Source organism: Desmodus rotundus, chromosome 5, assembly GCF_022682495.2.
Source record: "Desmodus rotundus isolate HL8 chromosome 5, HLdesRot8A.1, whole genome shotgun sequence".
Classification (NCBI taxonomy): domain Eukaryota; kingdom Metazoa; phylum Chordata; class Mammalia; order Chiroptera; family Phyllostomidae; genus Desmodus; species Desmodus rotundus.
This window is the reverse complement of record NC_071391.1, coordinates 54717343-54743816: the sequence shown is the minus strand read 5'-3', so window position 1 is coordinate 54743816 and position 26474 is coordinate 54717343. Positions and strand designations below refer to the sequence as shown.

Sequence of the window (26474 nt, the reverse complement as noted above, 5' to 3'; positions counted from 1 at the left end):
AAAATGCATTGTTTAATATCCAAGTATTTTGGGATTTTCCAACTATCTTACTGTTACTGATTTTTAGTTTAATTCCATTAGGTTTAAGAGTGGACATTATATGATTTTTATTCTTTTCAATTTGTTAAGGTGTATTTTATGGCCCATAATGTGACTATGTTGGTGAATGCTACATGTAAGCTTGAGAAAAATATCCATTCTGCTGTAGCTGAATGAAGTAGTCTATAGATGTTCATTATAGGCAATTGTTTGATGGTGTTGTTGAGTTCAACTATGTCTTCCTACTAGATGTGTCTGTTACTGATAGAGGGATGTTGAACTCTCAAAGTATAATAATGGATTTATCCATTTCTCTTTGCTACTATCAATTTTGACTCGTGTATTTCGATGCCATGTTATTAGATGCATAGATGTTGAGGACTGTTTTGCTTTCTTAGAGAATTGACCCCTTTATTATTATGTACTGCCTCAATTTACCACCTGTGTGAAATTAATATGGCTACTTCCACTTTGTTTTGATTAGTGTTAGCATAGTAAGGTGTTTTGATTTCTTCTGGGTTCTTTCAGGAATGTATATTTATCTTTCACTTTCTGTAATTTCAGAATGAAAGGTCTAAGTGTAGTATCTTTGTTGTCGTTGTTTTGGCATTTATCCTGCTTGGTGTACTCTGATCTTCCTGGATCTGTGATTTGAAGTTGAAATTAATTTGGGACAACTTCTTAAATGTTATTGCTTCAAATATTTGTTCTGTTCCTTCCTCCCTTCCTTTTCCTTCTGGTATTTCCCATTATGTGTATGTTTATACCTTTCAGAATTGTCCCGCAGGCACAGAGGACAACTTCTTTATTTTCCTCAGAAAGATTACACACTGGGAGGAAAAAAAGCCCATCAAATGTTAGTCACTCAAACAAACAGAAGAATTAAGGAATGTCCTGAGTTCTATAGAAACATGCTTTCTCCTGTATTTTGATTTTGATCCCCTCCCCTTTCCTGGTCTTTCTCTGTTAGATAAGCTGTAATAAACTCACATTCTCCTTCACTTGTAGTCTGCCTGTGGTCGAGTCTATGTAGCTCCACAAAGTCCTCTTCTCTCCCACATTTAGGGCTAAATATATTTTGAACAGGCTATAATTGTGTTGGGGTAACTCATGAGTAGAAGAGTGCATTTGAATGGCTGATGCCATGTGTAAAGGCTGGACTGGTGTAACACGCATTTCTTAATGAGTATTTACCCTACTGCCAAGTAACAAAGTGTAATCACCCACACAATCCACACAGAATGGCATGGCCAATTTGCACTCTGGCAATCCTAATGGAAGGTGGATGGAACTTTGTTTGCTCTGCTGCAGGTGTAGACCCTAATTACTATGAGGGCTCACAGTGGGCAGAGTCCATCCCAGAAGTATCACAGGCTACAGTTTTAGTATGGACCCAGAATTTTCTGGTGTGGAGAGCCCGTACATGATTCATTTTGTTCAACCATGACTCATTAGTGGTAGATGGACAAAGAATAAAACAATACTAACTAGTGGGATGCCATGGTTATGATTAAAAATAAATACAAGCAGAGATTTACATTTTCCAACTTCATGATATTTTCAAGGTGGCTTTGAATTGCCTAATGCAGAATCCTAAAAAATTAAATTGATGGCTTATAATTCAATATAAAAATGGTTTCAGAAAGAAAACGTAAAACTTCTTAGGAAGCTTTGCCTTTTTTATACAGCTTTGCAACTGAAAATCTGTGTTTGGATTCCACTGACCCTGCACAGTGAGGGTGGAAGTGGGCCTGTATCTATTGCACATCACCTTTCAGATTTCCCTTTAAATTCTGAGACAGTGACTTTGTCATTTTTGAACGTAATATGATGCTTCAGATGAAAACCAGAAAAGGCCTTGACTAAGATTGTGATGCCTGAAACATACCCAGGAGCAGATTCTACATAATGATCTGAAAACAAGGAGGATGGGAGAACATGTTAAGAATACTTAGCTCTCAGCAGTGTGGCAGAGAAAAGGTAAGATGACCATATGGTTATATTTTACCTGTGAAAAGGCAGTGGTTTTTGCTTTTGGCACATGGGACTTATTGAAAATTACAACATCCCAGCCTATGTGAGTGGCAGTTCTATCTTCCCATGCTAAGAAGTTCTGTAACTCAGAAGCTGAAGCTGAAGAGAAAGTTCCTAGGAGCGCTTGTGCATACTTCTGAAATCTCAAACCTGAAGGAGAGGCTGCTGAGCCAGATGTCAGAGCACAGTGTTCAAATCAAATATGTCTGAGCTGTAGTATGAGGAGAAACAGCTGGGTCTCCCCGCTGAAAGACAGCAGAAAAATGGAAAAGAATAGCTCTTGGTCCTTCAAATGTTCAAAGAGTGAAAGAGAAGCCTAGTCTTAATATACTTTTAAAAAATATAAAAAATCCCTCTTTTCGTGGCACATTACAGAGTCCCCTGACATTTCTCTCTCAAAGTCAGATTATTCCTTTGCACCCTCTAAGAGCCCGAGACTCACTTTGGGACAACGATGGTGAATAAAAAGCGCACTCTCTCAAGCCTGTGTTCTGAGTCTGTCCGTCTTATTGCCTGTCATGAGGAAGTTTGCAGGACATACTAAACTTTATAAAAACTTCAATTCAATAAAAATGAAGATTTTCCTTTTAGGTCACCATTTCTTCTGGCAGACTGAGTCCAAAGTGCACTTTATTTCCCTTTAATTTAACAGCTCCAGCAGCTTTTCCAGTTAAATCGACTGTTCATTATTGAGCCCCATTTCTGAAGGGGCTGTGCAGTGCAGTTTAATGAATCCTTGGCACAAAGCTCCCTTTCAGGACTGGGAAAGAATAGGGGCTGTTCAGGCCCTGTAGGGCTGTATGTCAAAGCCAGCCCATAATGCCTGTCAGCCAAGGGCAGAAATTCCCACTGATACAAGAATGTGCGAGAAATCAACTTTCACCACCGACAAGCAGATTAAGACACGATCAGGAAATGAGACTGTGGGTTAAGAACAGTGACACCTGTTTGAACAGAGCGATTTTCCCATCCCCTGATCCCTGTGTGGCTGGTAGAAGCAGCAGCACAGCCAAGGCCTCAAGGCCTCCCAGAGGCCTCTGGGAGGGGAAGGAAAGACCAAAAGACCATCTGGGAGGGACACCTTTGGGCTAGGTGTTGTGCTAAGTGCTTTCACGTTTCTTTTTCTACTTCAATCCTCATAACAAGGATATAATTGATAATATGAGGATTATTCATGTGATGGGGAGGAAACTGAGGCTCATGCGCTTTTTTTAGGTTCAAGGTTACAGTGCTAATTGGCCATGAAATGGCAATGAGGGACAGAACGTATGCCTGTGTGGCTCCTGATGTCTGACTTTGCCAGTGGCCTGAAGGGAGGCTAGTTGATAGATTTTGTCCTTTGGAAACATCCAAACTGTAGTCACTAGGAATACTTAAAACTTTTTAATTGCATGGCGTATAAGTTGAGTGCCTACTATGTACTAGGCATATGTGATATATAGGCAGCTGAGACATGGCATGAATGTGTGAGGAGTGTAGCTATGGGCCTGCCTTTAGTGCAAGACAAGCCTTCTGTGAGTCCCAGCTCTGACAATATGTACCTTTCATATCTTTCAGACCTTGGGAAAGCCTCTCTCACTAAGCCTTGGCTGTGCTGCTCTTTTTCCAGCTTCACTCAAGCCTCACAGTGATCAGGGATGTAGAGCTGGTAACTCTGATAGTGCTGAGTACTCTGGAGGGTAACATGGTCCAGAGCACAGGTGGCAGACACAAGGCCTGCAGGCTGAATCGGGCCCCCCACCTTGTTTTATCTGACCCAGCATCTTGTTTCTACCTGGTGGCAGCTTGAGCTCCTTGCCTCTAGGTAAGGAGTAGTTACATTTACACAGTCCTAAAATTACATTTAGCCCTTTGAAGGCAACTGTGAGGCTGATGTGACCCCTGGTGAAAATGAGTTTGACACCCTGATCCAGAGGATTTCCTCAGGAAGGAATAGTAGATGCCTTTGTGTTACATTAAAACTATAAGATCTCTGAGTTCTCAAGATGGGTGTGTGGATTAATTTTCTTCCAGTATCATGGAAGAGATCAAACCTGATGAGTATAATATTTAAAAAGGGTAAAAAATTGTCTTCAGATGAATGTTAAATGATCCACATGTAAAAGATTCTGTTTAACTCACGAATTAGCAAGGAATCACAAAGATGATGATTGGTTCAAAGAACATTTAATAAGATGATTATAGATATGAAGCATTGAATGGGTAAGTTTACTGGATTACATTTAAAAACCAGGCTATAATTATTTTTTGTTATCTGTTTCATAAACAGAAATTATTTTCATATATACTGGACAAATATCTACCAGGTCATAGCAACTTTACTAAATCTGGCACCTTTAATAAGTAGTGGTTGGTGAGAGAAATTAAATAATTTCTCTGGAAAATATCTGGTCTTTTTTTTGTATAACAGTGAAAAAATGTGGGACCCACCCTTCTGCCTTATTTCCCAGTTTTGGATAATTGTTCTGGTAAGCCCTGTATTTTGTAGACCAGTAAATTTGGACCCACCTATAGAAAGTAAATGATTTGCCCACATCATAGTGGATTGTTGGCAAAGACAGAACCAAAACCTAGCTCTCCTGTCTCCCTAAAAATGTTCCATTTTATTGCTGTGGAACCAAATGACAGTCCTGTTTCTTCTACTAGACACCAGAGAAGGAGACGACTTGTACTTTTCTCATTGCACAGATTGAAGGAACAGGTATTTCCCAGAGCAGCTTTTATATGAAGATCAGTTAAATGTGAGAACAAAATATGCTAATTACCCACCGTATTAAGATACAAGTTAGGAAGTCAACCTTGGGGTTTACTTAAAAAAATTTTTTTTCATTAACAGTTGACATACAATATTACATTTGTTTCAGGTATATAACATAGTGATTAGACATATGACTTACAGAATAATCACCCCTATCAGATGGGCTTAGTACCCATCTGATACCATTCATATTTATTAAAATATTAGTGACTATGGTATATTCCCTATGCTGTACTTTATATCTCTGTGACTGTTTTTAGAACTGGCAATTTATAAGTTTTTAAAGATTTTATTTATTTATTCTTAGAGAGAGGGGAAAGGAGGGGGAAAGAGAGGGAGAGAAACATTAATGTGTGAGAGAAACATGGACTGGTTGCCCCTTGCATGCACCTGGACTGGGGACCGGGCCTGCAATACAGGCATGTACCCTGACCAGTAATTGAACTGGCAAACTTTCAGTTTTCAGGACAATGACCAACCGACTGAGCTACACCAGTTACGGTGGCAATTTATACTTCTTAATCCCTTCATCTTTTTCATGTGTCTCCCTCAACCATTTCTTATCTGGCAAACATCAATCTGCTCTCTTTATCAATGAGTTTGTTTCTGTTTTTTTTTCTGTTCATTCATTTTGTTTATTAGATTCCAATGTAAATAAAATTGTATGGTATTTGTCTTTCTCTGTCTGACTTATTTCACTTACCATAAGGCCCTCTATGTTCATCCGTGTTGTCACAAATGGCAAGATTTCATTCTTTATGATCAGTAATATTCCAGTTTATATATGTAGCACATCTTCTTTATTCATTCCTCTATCTATGGACACTTAAGTTGCTTCCATACCTTAGCTATTGTAAATAACACTGCAATAAACATACATACATCTTTTCAAATTAGTGTTTTGGATTTCTTCAGATAAATACCCAGAAATGTAATTCCTGGATCATATGGCAGTTCCATTTTTAATGTTTTGAGGAACCTTTATGCTGCTTTAAATAGGGGCTGCACCAATTTACAATCCTACCAAACATACATGAGGGTCCCCTTTCTCCACATCCTCGCCATCACCTGTTGTTTGTTTATTTTTTGATGTTAGCCATTCTGACTGTGTGAGGTGATACCTAATTTTGGTTCTAATTTGCACTTTCCTGATGATTAGTGATGTTGAGCACCTTTTGATGTGTCTTTTGGCCATCTGTACACCCAGTGGTTTACTTCTTATTAACAGCATGTGGTTTGTTTGGTTCCTTAGATAGGGATCCCTGGAAACAGACCTTGAGATGACAGTTGTGTGCAGAAGGATGATTGAGAAGGACTCTTGGGAGACACATCTGTAGGAAAGTGAGGAAGTCAAGGTTGGGCAGAAGGAGAAGCTGACCAGCCATCAGCCTCCGCTGATCTTATGAGAAGCATTGAAGCTGGAATGGCCTTTCAGACTTGACCCACATTTAAGCAAGGTGAGTCTAGGCTTTGTATCCCTGCACCATCCAGCCAGTTGTGGGTTTCTGGTGTGTTTGGGAGAAGATATGAACTTGAACAAGTAGTTTCCTTCAGCTGTGGGCAATGCTTAGTGAGGGGTCAAGCTGTCAACTATCAGCAGACAGTAGATTCAACCAGCAAGGAATGGGTTTATCGGGCCCAGGAGGGATCTGGGCATAGCACTACAGTATCCACTATGTCTTGTTTTTATTAGAAGGTTAACTGTGATAAGACACTTCAACTGAAAGGCCAACACTGATGGATTGGTAGTGTCAGGAGCACTATGTTGAAAGGGTCCTAGACTCATCTGGGCTCAGTAGAGGAGAGTGGGGAATGCTCAGTGATTTCTGGAGGAGAGTGGGGTGTGCTGCCACATTTCTTCTTGGCATTAGTGGTGGTAGAGGGTGACCACACCACACAGTGTGCCTCGGACCATCTGGTTTGTGCCTGTGCTTCAGGGTAATTGTTAATAAGTAATGTTACTTCTATCTACAAAATATCTTCCCACAAAAGATACAATATTTTGGTTACCCTAAGGAAGAAGTTCTCAATCTTGCTAGTCCTGCCTCTCCTTTCTGAAAAGTGCTGTCTTCTTTCTGGAACCAGTTTGGGACAAGTGGCCTAGTATTCTCACTGCATTTAGGATTTCAAAGAAGATCCTCTTTGACAGAGAGCATTTTCTTTAGCAAGTTTGGTTCCTACTTAGCAACACAAAACTCTCTTTATCATAGAGATGCAAACATCCTTGGCAACCTTCCTAGAATGGGCAAGAAAGAGGTAGAGTGTGAAGGTGTGAAGCAAACTACAGGGAGAATGAAACAGATTACCGTATTTTTCAGACTATGAGATGCACCGGACCATAAGATGCACTTAGGTTTTAGAGGAGGAAAATAGGAAAAAAAATTTTGAAGCAAAAAATGTGGTCCTGCTCCTGCCTTCTGTGACCCTGCTCTACCGCCGCCCCACCCCCACCACCAGCAAGCCAGGTAAGCTACATTCAGACTATAATATGAACCCCCATTTTCCTCCCAAATTTGGGAGGGAAATTGCATCTTATAGTCCAAAAAATTTGTTATAACCATAGAAAATTATTTTGCCACATGTTAAAGCAGGACTTTGCAGATTTAGACACTGATTGGCCTAACTAAAAGCCTGTTGACCCTGCAATTAAAATCAGAGACTCTTAATTTTGAAAGAGAATTTAGAGATCATTTCTCCATTTTATAGATGACAGCCAAGCCAAGTTACAGTCTAGGTTCTTGTAGAGCAGGGATCAGGACTCTGGATCCTTAAGCCTATGAGTCTAGTTAACCTTCCACTGGACCAAGAAGAAATTAGCAGCATCCTGAGCAGTGAAAATAACATGAAAGCAACAATTTGGTCTTCAGTAAAAGAGAAAGATTGCCCTCAGATCTGGGACGCCTTGGCAGTGGGACTGGCAAAAAAAATTGTTATATGCAAGGGCATGGGCATTATTTTGCCTGTGCAAATGGAGCATGGCATCAGGGTCGGGACCAGAGTCTTTTCTGGTGCCAGGAAAGTGACAAATGCTAAAAACTGCTACCAACAATAAGGCAGTGTGCCACATGCCATGGAACACAAGGATAAATCAGCTTCTCTGCTCAGAAATCTCTCGTGGTTCTGTCCATTTTCATAAGACCAAGTCGAAGCTCTTTTGCATAGCATTCCAGGCACCCATTCTAATCTTATCTCCCTCCACTTCCTGCCTCAGTCTGCATATCAGCCACTTAGTACTATTTAAATTACCCTGACACTCCTCTGTAGCTTTATACCTCCATGTCCTGGCTCATAAGGACTCTCTACAATTCCCTCCCCAACATCTGCTTTTTTATTTAACCTATCAGAAACTCTACCTCTCCTCTACGGGTCCACTCAATGGCATCTCATTACCTGCTTGTGCCTCTATTAAAAGACTGTCCTGAGGACAGGAAGCACATGGATGCCATTCCCCCATGCCTAGAGCCTGGTGTTCCTGGGGTATAGTAGGTGCTCAGTCAATGTCTGCTGAGTGAGTGAATAAATGTCATGACTGTTGGGCTCAAAGAGATCACTAGGAACATGTCTAGCTTCTTAGGACCAGGACTTAACTGTATATGTATCCTTGGTGCTTAGGATGGGGCCTAACACAAAGTAGGCCCCAATGGATATGTATTATGACAGTGATAGATAAGAACTAGCTGATTCAGAGCCGACTGGGTGTAGGATTTAGACTGGAAGCTAAGCACTGTCAGCACCGGCTGTTTGGCCTGCAGCAACCTGTCTAAGCTCTGTGAGTTCAGGTGTCTTCAGTAAAACGGGGATGATATTAACTACCTGAAAGGGTTATCATGAGGATTTAGTGAATAATATGTGAAAGTGCCCAATACAGCTTCAAACAGAAGGTGAGAACTCAATAAGTGCTTGTTGAGTGCATGGACAGATGAAGGAAGAAGTGCCATAAGAAAGACAAAGTATCAGGGACACATGAGGGATGGAGACAGGCAGCCTGGGTTGGTGGTGACAAAGACTTGGGAGAGCCTTGAGAGACGGGACTACTTAATGTGGAATTGAAAGCAGAACAGGATCCTCAGAGAGTACAGTGGAATTAGAGATACTCTGATTCCACCTTACAGAACTGTAATCCATTTCCTTCTGCCCCAAATGCTATGCCCAAAAGCCCAACAAAAGTCACTTTAATAATAAGAAGACTCAGTATAATATAGTAAAATTAGCCTTAGCCATGGGAGTCTAAATTCAGATTCTCTTTTCATTAAAGTGTTTTTGACGGGTTGAGTCAGGGGGTAGTGAAAGATAGGTGTGGTGTCCTAAGATTTGAAAAACCTTCCTAACTCATTTCCTCCTTGATGTGGTCAGGAAGTGCTTTCCTGAAGAAGAGGAAGCTTTAATGCAATTATGCGATGTTGGCCCTCCCCAGTTTGGCCATGTGCTAGGCAACTCCAGCTGGCCTCACACAAGAGAAAGCAAACTTCAGCTGCCCCTCTGGCCATTGTTTTAGCACTCTGCAGAGAAGTGTTCCAGCAGCCGAGTGAGCTGCTTAGCTGTTTAATTGAATGAATTCAACCTCATATAATAGGATCTAGGACTTTAGGCATTTCTGTCAGGCACACCGGATATTGGGCTGAGGGCTGCTCAAGTTACCCTTCCTTGCTGAGGCCCTGGGTCTCTCTGGCGTCCACACTGTGTTCTGAAGGAATTGTTCTCCATTGATTCAACTGAAGTCTAGTGTTTCTAAGACTTGTAAGATACCAGGTGTTTGAATGAAGTTTGAACAAAAAAGATTCCACCTGGAGGGTCTTATGTAATTGTTCCTGTTTCTAGGAAAAGGAAGGGGTGCAATCACTATTTGGAAATCACCTTTCAGCTCCCTCCTGGACCCATCTGCTTAGCCCCGCAGCGGACTGACCGCATGACCAAGCAGGGCCTGACAGAAGTATAACAGAAGAGAAGACAATTGAAAGGCAGGTTCACCTTCTTCAATCTCTGCCAATCCATACTTCATATTAACACCAGAGGGAGATTTCCTTCTTTTTGTGTTTTATCTATTATGTACAAATACAGACATGACAGATCTTAAGGGGAGAGTTCCTTGCGTTCTGCCAAATGCACACACCCATGGAACCAACATGCGCCCCGTTCCGACAATCCTTTCCTCCACTGGAAAGCACTATTCTGATTTCAAGCACCATGAATTTGTTTTCCTGTTCCAGGATTTCCTACAGACAGAATTATAAAGTGTGCACTCCACTGAGTCTGGCTTATTTGGCCTGACAAACCGTTCATGAGATTCACCCATATTGTTGCTTGGTATTTAGTGCCTTTTAATGCATTCCATCCCATAATAGCACAGAACAATATTTCTAAAATAAAGAACTGACCATTTTCTGTGCTTAAACTCCTTCATAGTTCTCCGTCGCTTGTATAATAATGCCCAAATTTGGATATGGCATTCAGCACCTTCTCCTCTGGCTGTGGCCTCTCCCGTCCACACAAAGCATATTCCACATGCACGTCTCACTGTTCTGCTAATACATTCTGTCTCCTACTTCTGTGCATTCCTGCCTGGCTGTGCCCTTGCCCGAAATGTAGTTGCCCCTTTTCCTTCGTGGCAGGTTCCTCCCCTGCCTTCAAGCCTGTGTGAAGGCCTCTCTCACTTCTTAGCCAGTTATCCCTCTGTCCTCTGTGTTGCCACAGCCCCATACTTCCCTTAGTTATAAACTGGGTGTTGGGGCCTTGAGAATGGCATAATGCACACACCCTCTTGAACGTTCTAGGATCAGAACAGTGTTGTGCTCTGTGAGGAGAGGATTTTAGGATAGTAAACTGATAGTTTCATTGGTTTGCTTAACGAATCTGGTGTTTAGCATAACGCAGAACAGCTTTAACAGCCCACATGAATCAGGGTCTGTCTCTTCACTGTCTGAAAATTTCCTGGGAGGAAGCAGGCAATGCAGACCTATTACCTCACTGCTGACTCCATCTCTCTGGAGCCTAGTGCTCACCTCTACATTGCCTAGACGGCTCTTTCTCAGACTTTTGACACCTGAGACCTCTTAATGAGAACTCAGCACACATGCATACCACCAATTTTTGTTGGAGATATAATTCATATACAATAAAAGTCACCCTTTAATTGTGTGATTCAATGTGTTTTAGTATATTCACGAAGTTGTATTCCCCTCTTCAATTCCAGAACATTTTTATTACCTCAAAAGGAAACACCACACCCATTAATAAAGATCACCAATTTTATGCAGATGAAATAAGCTTTAAAAAATTAACCCTAGATTATAGCAAGAGAACACAGCTATAAATAGTAATAAAATATTTTATATCAGACTGATAATATAATATGCAGTTTTTCAGATTATTTGCAGATATGCAGATCAGTATCAGATTGCTTCAGCTGTAGGTCAGATTCTTTTACATAAAATTGGCAGTTTTCTTACTGTGTATTCATATTACTTTAGAAGTTCTCATTCACAATTATAGGTTGTTGGGAATGGCAGCAAATGTTTGGTGGTTCTGTTAGACAGTTCTGGATATTTGAAGATATATAACGTATAAAGAACAGGAGGTTTTGTTCTTTATACGCCCACCAGCCATCCTTCCCCCTTCCTCCTACAAATTGGACACTGATCTGTTTAGGTTTGGGGCAGGGATTACTCCATCTCAGTAAGTGCAGATACATTCCCAGCCTCAGGGGGTAAATTATGATTGGTCTAAACAAATGATGGTAATATCCTTCCCCTTGGTTATTAAGTGGGGTAAGGGTAAACATATAATCAAGTTTTGGTCATGAGACTTTTTTCCTCTGGAGAGAGCTTTTTTTCCTCTGTATAAAATCAAAGCATCCCGAGGAAAAGGCCTTTGCCCTTTTGGAATAGGGGTGAGATGTCTGGAATTGAATCAGCCATCTTGTGACCATGAGGCACCCAGATAAGGATAACTAACACATGAAGGAAATAAAAATAGAGTTGGGCTCATTGTAGTAACAATAAGTAGATGATATAAAGCCAGAAAGTGCTCACTTTAGGATCTCTCTATCCATCTGTCTTCCTATCTATCTATCTATCCATCCATCCATCCATCTGGTTTCATATGACCAATAGCCCAATTGTAAAGATTTCTAAGTCAACATCCTATTGGATATTAATTTTGCAAGCATAACATGCTTGAATATTGTAATTTGTGAGATGGTGCTGAATGCATTTCTAAGTCTGTTTTTGGCTGCATTTACTTCCCAGAAGTATTTTTCAGTGCTTTATTGCAGCATGTTCATATAGCTTTAAAATAATTTTCAGTAATGTGACTTTCATTTCTTTTTGGGATATATGTGAATCATCACTTGAAAGAAAAAAAAATCAAATTAGATAATCAAATTGCTTTTACCACAGTTCTATTCCTAAAAATCCTGTTATTTTATTCTCAACATAAAACAATCTTGATATTTTATCTCTAAACAGATTAGTCCTGGTTATTCAGGATACTGAATATGTTGCTAAGATAAGGCACTTGAGAAATACCCTTGACATTGTCATAGTGTCCTTATTAGCATTTTAGTGTCATTATTCCTATTAGAAATAGAGTAATTGTGAAGTGAAAAAGCTCCTATAGAATGACTTTTTAAATTAAAATCTTGTTATTAACAAATACATACATAGTTTAGAAAGGAAAATAGTGGTGTATTACAATTTTCTTCATTATTTCTGACTCTCACTTTAAACATTTAAAAACTATTTCTTCTTTCTATTTTTACCTACATGTTTGAAAATAATCTTACATGGCAGACATGGAGATACAGTGTTCTGATTCCTCTTCAAGAAACAACTCTTCACCCAGATGCCATGAATGTGGGAGCTGGCAGCCTTCAGGTGTTAACTTGTTCAGGTTGCCCTCCTCCTCCAAGCAGAGGCCGCACTCTTCTTGAAGTGACGCCATCTGTGCCAGGGCAAGGTAGTGATGCAAAGGCCTAAATATTTCTGCTTAGTTGTAGGGTCCTTTACCGAGTCATCTTTGCTCTAGTGTCCCCTACAGGCTTGTAGAGACTTTCGTCAGGTCTACAGATCTGAGGACTTCCCTGCAGGATTTGGCTTCCTCTGTCCTTTCACAGGTCTTAGATTTGCATTGTACTCTGAAGGCTTTGCTTGTCCACTTCCGCTTTCTCTCGCTTCTGTCTTTCCTAAGAGCCACCCCTCAAAGCACCACCTGCCCTGAACACTCTGTTACTTACAGGGCACTTACACCTTTTCCTCCTGTGGGGGGCTGCCTTCTTCCCTTTCCGAGTCCTCCCAGTGTAGTCACGGAGCACACTGTTCAGTGGTTCACTGAGAAAGTTTCGTGAGAGGCTATTCTTAAGATGTCTTATGTTTAAAAGTATTGGTATTCTATCCTCAAGTTTGACTGATACTGGATTTGATATAGAATTCTCAGTAGGAAATAATTTTCTTTCAGACTTTTAAGGACATTGCTCCATTGGTTTTCAAGTTCCAGTGCTGTTATTGAGAGGTCTGATGTTATTCTGATGTTTTTTTTTTGTATGACATTCATTTATCCCTGGAATCTTATATTTATTCCTTGATATTCAGAAAATTCACAATAATGTGCTTTGGTGTGGGTCATTTTTTTTCATTGTTTGCCAAGAATGTATAGTTTATTTTAATATAGAAATGCTTCCAGACCCACTGGATAATGAAGAAAGTGGAAAAAAAAGGGGGGGTGATCCAAATAAGAGGGAATGCATCATGTAAGAGAAGCAAAGAGAATTCCCTGGATAGTGGCTGTGAGAAGTGTCACAACAAAAATGTATATCAGTCCTCCTGACAAGCAGGCTACATTGGAGCAGGAGAATGGAGAATTGAAATCCATTAAGTTATTTGATAGTGAGACAAGAATGGTCACTCCCTGGAGTACTGCATGTAACTGAAATTGCAGCCCTATGAGGTGGAATTCTGGTAGACTTCGTAAGAGAAGATGATGTTCCTAAACCTTTTGAAGATGGAAACAGAGCTACAGACAAGTGTTTGGCAAGAAATTTTGAGAAATATCTTTCCACTTGTACTTATAGAGACAGCCTCTGCTGGGTTACATGGTTGTAACTCTTTTTGAACACTAGGAGTTGGATTTGCTTCAGAGTGGGAAAGCAAGTTATCTTTGCCGGAGCTTGGTTTGACTCTTGCTTGTGATGATCTTAAAGCTATGGGTGGGGTATGCAAGGGTCCCGTAGTTCTCTGGGGAGTCACAGATAAGCTGCTGTGGTCTGCATGTAATTTTTCGTTGCCATTGTCTAGACGACACTTATTGCTGGCATCTGTCTGGGTTATAGCAATCTCACTTTCAATAACTTCCAGAAACTTCTTCAAGCTTTCAGACAATGGCAGATCATCCCAAATCTTGAGGTCACAATCCTGGGAGCCACCAGCTATGTCTTCAGGTCTGAGTGATAAAGGTGCACAACACGTACGGCTTTCCTGGAGGCTCAGCGGGGTACTGACATCTTGATGCTGGTGACATGTTAGCTCGTGCTGGGAGTACCTGTTTTTTATTTCCGCTGCACTGAGGAAGGATTTTGTATTACTAGGCTCACGAGGCTCTTGCATTTTCAAGGGGAATAAATTAGAGCCAGTAACTCCAATATCATGCCGACTGCTGCGAACTGCACGTGGCTGATTAGCTGGTAGGTCAAGTTCTTTTTTTTTTTTTTAAATTATTTATTGATTGTGCTATTACAGTTGTCCCATTTCCCGCCCCCTCACTCCACTCCATCCTGCCCACCCCCTCCCTCCCACATTCCCCCCCTATAGTTCATGTCCATGGGTCATACTTATAAGTTCTTTGGCTTCTACATTTCCTACACTATTCTTACCCTCCCCCTGTCTATTTTCCACCTGTCATCTATGCTACTTATTCTCTGTACCTTCCCCCCCTCTCCCCCTCCCACTCCCCTGTTGACAACCCTCCATGTGATCTTCATCTCTATGGTTCTGTTCCTGTTCTAGTTGTTTGCCTAGTTTGCTCTTGTTTTTGTTTTAGATGTGGTCGTTAATAACTGTGAGTTTGCTGTCATTTTTACTGTTCCTATTTTTTATCTTCTTTTTCTTAGGTAACTCCCTTTAACATTTCATATAATAAGGGCTTGGTGATGATGAACTTCTTTAACTTGACCTTATCTGAGAAGCACTTTATCTTCCCTTCCATTCTAAGTGATAGCTTTACTGGATACAGTAATGTTGGATGTAGGTCCTTGCCTTTCGTGACTTGGAATACTTCTTGCCAGCCCCTTCTTGCCTATAAGGTCTCTTTTAAGAAATCAGCTGACAGTCTTTGGGAACTCCTTTGTAGGTAACTGTCTCCTTTTCTCTTGCTGCTTCTAAGATTCTCTCCTGTTTAATCTTGGGTAATGTAATTATGATGTGCCTTGGTGTGTTCCTCCTTGGGTCCAGCTTCTTTGGGACTCTTTGAGCTTCCTGGACTTCCTGGAAGTCTATTTCCTTTGCCAGATTAGGGAAGTTCTCCTTCATTATTTGTTCAAATAAGTTTTCAATTTTTTGTTCTTCTTCTTCTCCTTCTGTCACCCCTATAATTCGGATGTTGGAAAGTTTCAAGATCTCCTGGAGGTTCCTAAGCCTCTCCTCATTTTTCTGAATTCTTGTTTCTTCATTCTTTTCTGGTTGGATGTTTCTTTCTTCCTTCTGGTCCACACCGTTGATTTGAGTCCCAGTTTCCTTCGCATCACTATTGGTTCCCTGTACATTTTCCTTTGTCTCTCTTAGCATAGGCTTCATTTTTTCATCTACTTTTCAAACAGATTCAACCAATTCTGTAAGCGTCTTGATAACCAGTGTTTTGAACTGTGCATCTGATAGGTTGGCTATCTCTTCCTCGCTTAGTTGTATTTTTTCTGGAACTTTGAAGTGTTCTGTCATTTGGGCCTTTTTTTTTTTTTTTTTTGTCTTGGTGCATCTGTTACTTAAAGGGGCGGAGCCTTAGGTGTTCCCTGGGGCGGGGTAACGCTGGTCGGTCGCTGGGCTGTGACGCTGTATGTGGGGGAGGGGCCGAGAGGGAGCAATGGCGCCCGCTCCACTCTCCACAGGACCTCAATCTTTCACTCTGCTACCCACAATCAAACTGGGCCTCTCTGGTGCTGGTTCCCGAGTGGGTGGGCTTGTGCACGCCCTAGGCCCCTGTGGGTCTCTCCGACGACCTCTCCCGTGAGGCTGGGTGTCTTTCCTGCTGCCACTGCAACCCACACGGGCGTTTTTAATCAGAGGCTTGAGGCTTTATTTCCCCGCGCTGGAGCCCTGGGTTGTGTGGTCTGCTTTGCTCCCTGTTGTTTGTCTGGTTTATCTGTGCGTGAATGTGGGGCAGCGGGGTGCTACCCGCTGCTCTGCCTGCCCCGTTCTCCGCCACTCTGAGTCCGGCCCTCTCAGTTTATCTGCGCGAATGTGGGGCCGCAGGGTCTGCTAGTGGTCAGACTGCCTGCCCCGTTTGTCCCACACTCTGCCAGTCTCTGTCCTGCCACAGCAATGCGAGTCCTCTCCACCCCGGTGCCCGTCTCCCCCTCTCCTACTGGTCTGGATGAATGTTTATTTTTTGTTTCCTTGGTATCGGACTTCCTTGCCATTCGATTTTCTGTCAGTTCTGCTTGTGCGAGGAGGCGCAGTGTGTCTACCTATGCAGCCATCTTGGTTCTCTGTAGGTCAAGTTCTTCACCCAGATTTTGTGCTGTACTCTTTTCATCCATATAGGAAACAAGGCTCCATGAACACCGAATGGCTTCATGGCAACCACTGGAACCAGTGGCCTCTGCCAAGGAAATGCACTCTCTGTTCTGGTGAAGAGTATCAGTGACCTTGCTTTGACCTGAAGCTGAAATATTAGCATCATCTGTTGGCTGTGAAACAATGGAGGTGAGTTCAAGTGATGGCTGCCAGAGTATTAAAAAAGTATCTCTGCCATTGGACTCACAAGAAGAAGAACTGCTGTCAGGGCCACACATGCTGCTGAGATCACTACTTGAGTGGCTACTAGGTGTCTAGGAGCCACCATGAAGTTTCCTGAAATCAGAAAGCCGCAAAAGCTGCCGGAAATAGTCAATGACCGTGAAGCCTGCAACAATCAGGCCTGGTAGGAGCATCTGGCAAGTACTAGCTCTTTAGTGTCTCTCCTGCCGTCAGGGCACTGTTCTAAGTTACTGGAATCTGAACCTCGCCTGTGTTGGTTTTCAAAATTCTTTGAAAGAAGTAAATAAATTTTAATGAGAATGAAATTGTCTTTCTTTGACTAGAATATGAAACAGAGATTTAAAATAATTTCAGCCCTGACCGGTGTGGCTCAGCTGGTTGTGAGTCGTCTCACAAAGAAAGGGTCACCAGGGTTCAGTACCTGGTGAGGGTGCATGTCTGATTTGCAGGTTTGGTTCCCAAATAGGGTGTGCGGGATAGACAACCAATTGATGTTTCTCTCTTGCACTGATGTTTCTCTCCCTCTCTTTCTCCCTCCCTTCCCCCTCTCTAAAAAAGAAATAATAAATGAAATCTTTAAAATAATTTCAATTCCTCTAGTGTCATAGGCACAATAGTATAAGAGAAGTGAACTTTAGAGAAAAGAGACCTGTATTCAAATCCTGGATCTAACATTTACTACCGTTGTGACTTTAGACAACTTATTTAACCTTACTAAACCTTAGTTTTCTCATTTCTAAAATAACAATGAAAAAATGCAGGATTATTGTATTTTCAATAATGCATGGAAAACTGCTGTGCTCAGCAGATAGTTGCTCAATAACTGGGAGCTATTATATTTCTTTTTATCTTCTATAATTCATTAATAGTTTTTAAACTCATGGTTAATAGTTTTAATATAATCTTTACTGTATTTTTTCCATTACCATTTTGTCCCCTTATAACTCCCCTCCTCCCAGCAATCCCCACGCTGTTGTCCATGTCCATGAGTCCTTTTTCCTTTTTGCTCAATCCCTCCACCCCCTAAACTTGTCCCACCTCACTAGCTGTCATCTGCTCTCAATCTCTGAGTCTGTCCCCATTTTCCTTGTGAGTTCAGTTTGTTCATTAAATTCCACATATGAGTGAGATCATATGGTATTTGTCTTTCTCTAACTGGCTTATTTCACTTAGCATAATGCTCTCCAGGTCCATCTGTGCCACTGCAAAAGGTAAGATTTCCTTCTTTTTTATAACCAAGTAATATTCTATTGTGTAAGTGTCCCATAGTTGTTTTATCCACTCATCTAGTGATAAAACAACTACTTGGCCTGCTTGCATGTCTTGGTGATTGTAAATAATGCTGCAATGAACAGAGGAGTGCCTATGTTCTTTTGAATTAGTGTTTTGGGTTCCTTTGGATATATTCCTAGGAGTGGGATTGCTAGGTCAAAAGGCAGGTCCATATTTAATTTTTAAAGGTATTTCCATACTGCTTTCCACAGTGGCTGCACCAAATTGCATTCCCACCAACAGTGCAAAAGGGTTCGTCTTTCTCCACATCTTCACCAGCACTTGTTTGTTAATTTATTGATGATAACTATTCTGACAGGTGTGAGATGGTATCTAATTGTGGTTTTAATGTGCATTTCTCTGATTAGTGACTTTGAGAATCTTTCGTAGATCTACTTGCCATCTGTATGTCCTCCTTGGAGAAGTGTCTATTCAGGTCCTTTGCCCATTTATTAATTGACTTGTTTGATTTTTGTGTGTGTTATGTTTTGTAAGTTCCTTTTAAATTTTGGATATTAACCCCTTATCAGATGTATTGGTGAAGTCTATGGCCATACCACCCTGAACATGCCCGATCTTGTCAGATATATCAGCTCACTCTGTGGGTTGTCTTTTTATTCTGTCGATGATTTTCTTTGCTGTGCAAAGAATATTTTAGTTTGATGTAGTCCCATTTGTTTATTTTTTCTTTTGTTTCCCTTGCCTGAGGAGATACATATATTTGATAAAATATTGCTGTGAGCAATGTCTGAGATTTTGCTGCCTATGTTTCCTTCTAGGATTTTTATGAGTTTGGGTCTAACATTTTATGAGTTTGGGTCTTTGATCCATTTTGAATTTATTCTTATGTGTTGTGTAAGAAGGGGTCTAGTTTCATTTTTCTGCACATATCTGTCCAATTTCCCTGACATCATTTATTGAATACACTATCTTTAGCCCATTGTATGTGCTTGCTTCCTCTGTCAAATAGTAGTAGACTATAAAGGTGTGGGTTCATTTCTGGGCTCTCTATTCTGCTCTATTGATCTTTTACATCCTTTTACAGGTCTTTTACATCCTTGGTTAGGTTTATTCCTAGGTATTATATTCTGTTTGAAGGAATTGTGAATGGGATTGTTTTCTTAATTTCCCTTTTATTAGTTTGTTTTTGGCATATAAAAATGCAACTGATTTCTGTATCCTGCTACTTTGCTAAATTTGTTTATCTGTTCTAATAGTTTCTTGGTGGAACTTTGGGGTTCTCTATGTACAGCATCCTTTATCTGCAAATAAAGACAGTTTTACTTCTTCTTTCCCAATTTGGATGCCTTTTATTTGTGATTGTTTTGGTGAGGATGTACTGGTACTATGTTGAATAAGAGAGACAAAACTGGACATCCCTGTCTTTTCCCCATCTTAAGGTAAGTTGAGGTATGTTCCCTCTAATCCCGCTTCACTGAGACTTCTTTTTTTTTTTAAATCATAAATCAGTGCTGGATTTTATCAAATGCTTTTTCTGTGTCTATTGATATGATCATGTGTTTTTTATTTTTCATTTTGTTTATGTGGTAAATCATACTTATGACATGTGAACATTGCAACAACGTTGCGTTCCCAGAATAAATCCTACTTGATCATGGTGTATGATCTTTCTGATACAATGCTGTATTTTGTTTGCTAATATTTTGTTGAGGATTTTAACATCTATGTTCATCAGGGATATTGGCCTATAATTTTATTTCTTTGTAGTGTCTTTACCTCATTTTGGAATTAGGATAATGCTGGCCTCATAAAATGAGCTTGGAATCCTTCCCTCCTCTTGAATTTTTTGCAACAGTTTGAGAAGGAGAAGTGTTCTTCCCGGAATGTTTAGTAGAATCCACTTGCGAAGCCATCTGGTCCATGGCTTTTGTTTGTTGGGAGTTTTTTGATTACTGCTTCAATTTCATTAGATGTAATCTGTCTGGTCAGAGTCTCTGGTTCTTCCTGATTTAGTTTTGGAAGTTTGTATGTTTCTATGCATTTATCCATTTCATCCAGGTTGTCCAATTTTTTGGCATATAGTTGTTCATAATATTTTATACAACTTTTTGTATTTTTTTGGTGTCAGTTGTTATTTCTCCTCTTTAATTTCTGATCTTATTTGTTTGGGTCCTCTCTGTTTTAAGTTTTGTTGATCTTATTTATCTTTTCAAAGAACCAGCTCTTGGATCCATTGATCTTTTGTATACTTTTTTTAGACTCTGTTTCATTTATTTCTGCTGTGATCTTTACGAGTTCCTTCATTCTACTCAGTTTGTGTTTGTTTATTGTTCTCTTACAAGTTCCTTTAAATGTGAAGTTAGTTTATTTGAGCTTTTTCCTGTTTCTTGAGATAAGCCTGTAATGCTATGAATTTCCCTCTTAGGATTGCTTTCCAAGTATCCCATAGATTTTGGATTGTTGTGCCCTTATTTTCATTTGTTTCAAGGTATCTTTTGATTTCTTCATTGATCTTATTGTTGACCCATCCATTCATTGTTTAATAAATTATTTAGTTTCCATGTCTTTGTGGGGTTTTCAGTGTTCTTCTTTTGATTGATTTCTAGTTTCATAGTGTTGTGGTCAGAGAAGATGCTTGAGATGATTTCAATCTTCTTGAATTTATTGAGACTTATTTTATGTCCTAACATGTGGTCTAACCTAGCAAACATTCCATGTGCACTTGAAAAGTATGTGTATTCTGCCACTTTGTGGTGAAATGCTTGAAGATAGCCATTGAATCCATTTGATCTATTGTGTTCTTTAAGGCCAACTGTCTTCTTGTTGATTTTCTGTCTGGAAGATTGCTCATTAAAGTCAAAGGGGTGTTAAAATCCCCAACTATTACTGTAATTCTATCGACCTCTCTGTTTATGTCCATCAAGATTTGCTTTACATATTTAGGTGCTTCTATTTTGGGTGCATAAATGTTTTCTAGGGTTATATCCTCTTGTTGGATTGCTCCCTTTATCATTATGTAGTTCCCTTCTTTGTCTCTTACTGTAGCCTTGGTTTTAAAGTCTATTTTCTCAGATATTAATACTGCTACCTCAGGTTTTTTTCCTTTCCATTTGCATAAAGTATCTTTTTCCATCTCATTATTTTTAGTCTGTGTGTATCTTTCAATCTGAGATGGGTCTCTTGCAGGCAGCATATAAATAGGCCTTGTTTTCTTGTCCATTCAGCTACCCTATGTCTTTAAGCCATTTACATTTAAGGTGATTACCGATAGATACACATTTAGTGCCCTTTTACTGTTAGACTGTTTTCCTCTCTTTTTCTTAATGAAAGAAGCCCTTTAACATTTGCTGCTTTACTGGCTTGGTGTTAACAAACTCATTTAGCTTTATCTGGTCTGGGAAGCTTCTTATTTCTCCTTTGATTTTCAATGACAGCCTTGCTGGGTAAAGTAGCCTTGGTTGTAGGTCCTTGCTTTTCATCATCTTGAATATTTCATGCCTTTCCCTTCTTGCCTGAAATGTTTCTGTTGAGTAATCAGATGACAGTGTAATTGATGCTCCTTGTAGGTAACTACCTGCTTTTCTCTTGTGGCTTTTAGGATTCTCTCCTTGTCTTTAAGCCTTGTCATTTTAATTATGATGTGTCTCAGTGCAGGCCTCTTTGGGTTCAACTTGTTTGGGATTCTCTGAGCTTCTTGGACTTGTGTGTGTTTTTCCTTCACCAGATTAGGGAAGTTTTTGGTTATATTTCTTCAAATAAGTTCTCAATCCCTTGCTTGGTTTTGTCTTCTTGGATAACTCTCTTGTTCTTCCATTTGGGGTCTGTTTCATTGTCTTCCCATTTTGGCTGCTTCCTTATATTTGTTTGTATAAATTAGGTAGATCTGCAAAGACTCTGGTGTAGACCTTTGTCAGAAACTGCTTGCGACCTGCCCTGGTCAATCTGTTTGGGGCTATCAGTGATCCACAGCACGTGGCTCCCTCTGCTGGGCCTGGTTGTGTGCAGAAAGATGCAGGCTGCGTACCAAGCTCAGCTTTTGTTAGGATTGGGCTCAAGGGCGAGTTGGCTGAAATGTCAGAGTTCCACCTTTGTTGTTAAGCTAATCACTGATATAGCTTCTAGCTGTAATCAGTAGCCCGGCTAAGAACCTTGGGGCACTGTAGAGTGACTCCTGCAGGTGGTGCTATTTCTTCCCCTGGGACTGTTTTTACTTGGTGAGGAGTGCTCTGCCTGAGAACTATGGCTTCTGCAGTATGGGGAATGAGTCAGCACAGGGATCCTGGCAGTTGTTTCTTCAGTTCTCTCCTCAGAGCCACCAGCCCCAGACTCTTCTCAAGTGTCTCTAGTCCACTCTGCCCTCCCTCTGCCTGAGCTCGGGTAAGTGGCTACAAATGAAATTATGTACATTGGCTGTTTAAGAGGCTCTCTGCATCTCCATCCATCTGTCCCTGGCAAGCCTACTGCTTTTCACAGCTGGAAGTTATCTGGGTTACTTTCTGGCTCTGGTGCTGTAGGCTTGGGAGCCCAGCTTGACGTTGAGACCCCAGACTTCTCAGAGGGAACTTCCTGGCCACTGAAACATCTCTCTGGAACTGCAGCTGCCACCATGGGAGCCCAGGCAGCCTTCTTGCACCACTTCTGCACTCCACACCAGTCACATTGTGGTGAAGGTGTTTCTTCTGTCCTGGGTTATAAGGCTTCTCTCCAGCTAGCGTTCAGTTGGTTATTCAGGATGATTTCTCTACAATTTAGTTGTAATTCCAGATTGGCCCTGGGAGGAGGTTAGTGTAGCTTCCTCTTAGTCCTCTGCCCTCTTGGATCTACAGTTTCCAGAAACTTTGAGTACTTAAGGGAATGTTCTTACCTGTTTAAAAAAGAAAAGAAAGAAGCATTTAGCATTTTTAAAAAAGTTCTTTAGTTCCTGGCTTCACCTTCCCTGTGGGTCTTTCTTTACTGTTCAGTTACAGAGTGCTCTATTCCTGTTTTTAAAACCCTGATTCCAAAGTGGATAAAATTTTTATCTGTTCCTGCTAGCACAGATGAGGCAGAAAACAATTACTACTTAGGAGTCAGTACGTTCTTTTTAACTTCTATCATCACTTTTATAATTATTTTAGACCACCCTTCTGAACCTATTCTTAGAGTTATCAATATGCAGATAAACAAATATTTATCAATTTAAAATTTATGTAAAGTTAGATTTTTAAAGCTCTGAAAGCATTTAACTAGGCTCTTCTGACTTTTGAAAGAGAAAGTTGTGACACATGCTGTTTTAACAGCTCACCTACAGCCTATTTTTATACAGTCTGAAGTGCTTACAGGCTCCCAGAGTTATGACTCCTAAAAACATTTTAGAGAATTCAAATGATTTGATTAAAATGAAATGTCAACAGAATACAAAAAAGAAAGCTGGTCTCCTGTGGGGAAGCTTTGCCGCAGAGCCCCCTATCCGCCATGGAGGAGAATAAGTCTACCAAGACATGATCTGCTTGGGGAGGAAAGGTGGTTGATCTCTCAAAGGAGAAGGACCAAGAGCCTTTTACTCAATGGGCTTTTATTGGGTTCAATTTGCATAGGAATACAGGTAAAGCTCATCAATCATTGTCAGGTAGTAAGGATCAAATAATAGATAACATACAAAGAACTCTGAGGGCTTATTCTGAGTTAGGGTCAGTTAGCTAAAGGGCTATAAGGTTTTGGGAAACAAACTCATTTCAGGCTTGGACCCTTATCATTTAAATTGAGGGTATAAACAAAGCAGGTTTCACAGGATTTTATGCATTCTTTCTTAGACCTGATCGCCCCGGGGAATCTGCCCTTTCCAGCACAGGACTGCGCTGCCCTCTGTCATTGTTTCAGGTTTAAGTCAGGCAGGGGAAGTAAGGCAGCCAAGAGATTAGGAGACTTCTTACAGACAGAATCAGGACTCAGGCTACGTCAAAGCCCAGGGGAAAGGGTCCATCACCCCCTTTTTCTGTAGCCCCCCAAGTCCTTCCCTGTGGGCGTCTTCATGGCCATGCCTGTCTTAGGTCGCCCCTCCCTTGAGGAATCTTACCCGTCATTGGCCAACTGGTCAGGCTCAGGGCCAAGCAGGGTATAGTAAAGTGGACAGAGGTGGCGCCCCTGCCAGGGACATAAGCTTTGTCTCCTTAGTGGCTTATGTTCCCAAGGTCTTTGACTCAGCCTTAGCTATGGGGGTTATAGCTTCTGAAACTGGGCAGGGCGGTTCCCAACAGTCTCCATTACTGTCACTCCAAATATAAAGCTCTGTCCAGTGAAGCAATTTCAACTGCTTTGGTTAATAGATTCTGAGTTATATCATTATCCAGTGTTCCTGGGATTTCATTAGGATCCCTATTTCATTAGGATATGTCTTGAATGGAAAGAAAATTTTAAAAATGTGAAGAGATAAACTTTCAAGTTTTAATTTGCCCCCAAATCAGAAGATGTGAACAATTAGTTTGAAAATGCAGCATGAACCTTCTGAGTTACACATTTAGGCATTTCTTCCCTCTAGTTCCCCACAGCTAGAGAGACAGAAACAACCGGTCAAGTATAAATTGAGCAGATGCCTGCCTCGCCATCAGGCCCAGCAATTCTTCTAAAAGGAGCAGTGGAAGCAGTGCTGGGATCTCTAGTCCTTCTCCTCAAAGCAGAGGGGAGTCTTCCCTCTCCCCTGGCAATCCTGGTCATGGTCCCTCTGCTGTCCTTTGTTCAAATGAGTTTGCTCTGCACAGGAAGGAGACGGACATTTCTTCTGTCGAGGATTGTGGGAGGAGGAGAGAAGGCCGAAGGGGAGGAAAAGCTTCAGGGGCCTATACAGACCCTCGCACTCTCAGGCCATCATCACGCAGGGCAAACCGTGCCGGGGAAGTGGTCGTGCAACTGAGAGAAGGGACGGAGTTCCCACTGCCGATGTGCCAATGTTCCCACAGATGGCTCCTGCCTCAGGGACTTTAGCCGCTTGAGTGTTAACCTCAGTTTGGATAATCCACCAGTTTGAAACAATTTTGCTTTCTCATTCTATGTTCTCTAACTTGGATTAGAGTTTTGTAATTTAATATTCTAATTACAGCTTAGTTGGCCCAAATAAAAGGAGCCTGGTTTAACATTATCACAATATGTATTCAGGAAATAAACATCTATTTCTTGATTTTTTGTCTTTTGAAGGAACTGATGATCTGCATTTGAGTGGTCATCTTTTTACTAAATACATATTACCTTAAAAACACGTATCTTCAAATTCTATTAATATACCAAAGGAGTAGCTAGGGAAAAGAATGCTTTATGATCTTACCTGTCAAATCAGTGGCTGTAAGACTCAAATATGCATCTAAGCAGCTTCCAAAACAGTAATGGCAGGTAATTGGTTCGATTCTGCAATTTTTATAGAAAGTTTATATCTGTAATTGGCATTTGTAGTAGAACTATATTTTAGACACCAGTAGAACCACATTTTGGACAATTATACTGGAAAAGTAGAAAAAAAGTACAGAAATATTCAATGTATAGGATTAAACCTGTATGATGACTAGGACACTATGCCAAGTGTTGTGGGGAAAGTTTAAAAATAAGACACTTCCTGTCCTTAAATGTTCACTGGGCAGACAATTTACCAATAAATGAAAAACATCCAAGCAGAAATATTTGGGGATTAATTTTTCTTTTTTCTTTTTTTTACTCCCTGCTGCCTCACCCATCCCCACTTCCCACCCTCGATTCTACCCCCCTTTGGCTTTGTCCATGTGTTCTTTATATATGTTCCTCAATGGCCTTTCCCACTTTCCCCCCTTTAGTCCTCTTCCTCCTCCCCTCTGGTGGCAGTCAGTTTGTTCTTTATTTCAATGTCTCTGGTTATATTTTGCTTGCTTGATTTTTTTTTCCGATTAGGTTCCACTTATAGGTGAGATCATACGGTTTTTGTCTTTCACCTTCTGGCTAATTTCAGTTATCATAATGCTTTCCAGTTCCATCCATGTTCTCACGAAGAATAGTAACTCCTTTCTTTGTGCTGTGTGGTAATTATACAAGAAAGAATTGCTGTATTTTTAAAGGAAGGTTGGTTACATTGTGTTTAGGTTTTACTGCCCTCTAGTGGATCAAATAAATATGTTTAGAAAATTAGAATTAATGGCAAATTTGAGAGCTAAAATGAAAAAGATAATTTAAAAACTAATTTTACTATTTGTTTTTCACTTGGTAAACCCCAGAAAATTGCAGAAAACTTCCCATTCATTGTCTGGTAGACAAAAAGCAATAATATCCTTTTAGGCAATTACTCTTAGTTATTTCCTTTGCTTTTATCGTAGTATTTCCTTAACCATAGTTGTCACCTAGTTTGCTTTGTCTCTCCTCCTGCTTGACTTGCAGCATAGTGAATCCATGATTGACGGTACCTAAATGAAGTACCAGGAATGAGTAAATACTACAGCTGGGCAAACACAATGATA

At 40.6% G+C, this 26474-nt stretch overlaps 1 pseudogene; it reads right to left on the bottom strand.

Annotated features, from left to right (window-relative positions):
* Positions 1 to 13700: 13700 nt before the first annotated feature.
* On the bottom strand, positions 13701 to 25480 carry LOC128780888 (DNA damage-induced apoptosis suppressor protein-like; annotated as a pseudogene).
* Positions 25481 to 26474: the final 994 nt, after the last annotated feature.